At 55.4% G+C, this 2,286-nt stretch overlaps 1 protein-coding gene across 1 annotated transcript in view; it reads right to left on the bottom strand.

Moving 5' to 3' along the window:
* Positions 1-2,286, bottom strand: part of CDH22 (cadherin 22) — a gene marked incomplete at its 3' end in the record, with an annotated part of 91,493 nt that overhangs the window by 57,599 nt on the left and 31,608 nt on the right. The window lies entirely within an intron of this gene.

Here is a 2,286-nt window from a genome sequence, read left to right as displayed (position 1 = left end):
ACACACACACACACACACACACACGCTCATACAGATATGCTTACAAGCTCACACAGTGAACTCACTCTGTACCACATACACTCACTCAAGACTGTCACACATACACACAGCTCAGATTCATACATACTTTCAAATATACATACACACACTTATATACAGACATACTCACACACCTACTTTCAATCACACACTCACACACACACATAGTTTCAAAAACACGTTCACACAGATAAGCATACACATACATAATCACACGCGCGCACCAGAACGGACACTTTGGTTTACTGAAAAGAGGCGCAGGGACTAACCTGCCACTGTGTGCCCCCCTCTTGGGACCTCGGATCCCCATGTGAGGGTGAACCATGATATTCCCTGAGGGAGCCTGGCCTGTGCTGATTGCCTCTGCGGGTGGCACTCAGCCCAGAGCCAGGCACGGAGCAACAGCTCGGCGAGTGTTTAACAAAGTGAACTGGACTCGCCCCCACACTCGGTGCGCTCACCGTGGAGTCACACGCTAGGTATGTCTCCTCCACTCGTGTGCTGCATACATAAGCACACATGCGTGTCACATACACTCATGCACACTAACACACACTCGTCACACACACCTCCACGATGACGTCATCCCATGCCCTCAGAGCCCCAGCCCCTGGCCCCCAGCCTGGCCGCAGATTCTCTGTCCAGGCACCAGCTAATGGCGGAACAGACAATTCTTCAAGCTGCTAATGGATGCGGGGGTAGAGGGGCGCAGGAGCGGGCGACTGCAAGATGGATGCTGCGGAGGGGAAGGCTGAGTTTCTTGTCTCTGCCGGTGGAGACGAGGGTGGAGCGGGGAGTCGATGAGGCATTCAGAGCCTCCCCCCATGACTCGCTCCAACCTGCCGAGCACCAGGTGGTGACAGGTGGTGCCCGGGGCCTGAGCGCCAGGTGGAGTCATGCACCAGCAGCCCCATGATGTGCCCCATAAAACCCAATCTCCAGTCCTGATGTCCCCAAGCAGCCTCCAGACTCCAATGAAGGCAATGGGATGGGAAAAGAGGCTGCAGCGTGTGTCTGTGTGTTTGCGCGTGTGGCTGGGGGGACCCGGGCGGGGGGCACCTGGGGGTTGCCCTGCTTTTGTGGGACCACATGGAGAAGTGGTCTGTGTACCCTCTCTAACAAAGGTCACACAGACCCTTTATACGTGGCCCCGAGGCGTCTCAGGAGGCCCCCTCCCGACCCCCGAACTGCCATTTTTGGGCCGTGTGACCTGAGCAAACCCCCCACCGCTCTGAAGCGCAGTTTCCGCATCTGTAAAGTGGGACAGCCTCCCCAACGAACAGGATTGCTCCCCCTCCACACTATGGACATTTTGGCAGGGTAATTCCACCTACTAGACGCCAGCAGCACACCCTCCCCACCAAACCCAGGGCCAAAAATGTCTCCCGACATTGTCAAATAGCCCTGGGGACACAATCAGTTGAGAACCACGGTGTGGAGTTTCATCTCATGAGAATCCCAGGTGACAGTGACAGTCCCTACCGTCGATGAGCGTGTACCTGTGCCTGGCTCTGCACTGAGTACCTGAAGGGAACTGTCCCACTTAATCCTCTCAGGAGCCTATGAGGACGGTGCTGTGATTACCCCCGTTTTACGGAAGAGGGGATGGAATCAGGGAGAGGCCAAGCACTTGACCAGGTCTCACATGTAGAAAGCGCACAGCCAGGATTGAAGCAGGAACTCCGGGGCCGCGTCCATGCTCTGACCTGCTCTGCTGGCACAGAGTAAGGAAGGAGGGTCCCTACCCAGCCTGCCTTGCATCCCCCCCCCCCCCCCCCGCCCAGCACATGGCACAAGGGTAGAGCCCAGGCCTCTGACAGAGGGGTGCCGTTTAGGTGGTCCTGTGTAAGCCCCTGGAACATTCTTGCTCTTCTCGGTCCCAACCAGGCAAGCTGTTTTTTCCAGTCATGCAGCAGGTCCTTCTTGGTCTACCCCTTCCCCTCCTATTCCTGCTCCTCAACACTGTGGTCGTGAGGGGCTGTTGTGTCCTCTGCCTCTGGGAGGTGGTGGAAAGAGACAAAGAGTAGAATGGACAATAGAGGAGAAGATAAAGGATGAAGACAGAGAGGGAAGGAGATGATAGAGATATAGAGATAGAGATAGAGATAGAGAAGGAAAGTGTAAGAAAGAGAGAGAAAGAGAGAAGAAAAGGGAACCTGGGAAAAGAGATGGACAGAAACCTGGTGAGAGGCAGGAGGGAAAGGGACAAGAGGAAAGGGACACCCACATGGAGACAGGAGAGCAAGG

This window comes from Myotis davidii, unplaced genomic scaffold, assembly GCF_000327345.1.
Source record: "Myotis davidii unplaced genomic scaffold, ASM32734v1 scaffold827, whole genome shotgun sequence".
Classification (NCBI taxonomy): domain Eukaryota; kingdom Metazoa; phylum Chordata; class Mammalia; order Chiroptera; family Vespertilionidae; genus Myotis; species Myotis davidii.
The sequence above is the reverse complement of the archived record's forward strand: the minus strand, read 5'-3'. Positions and strand labels throughout refer to the sequence as shown.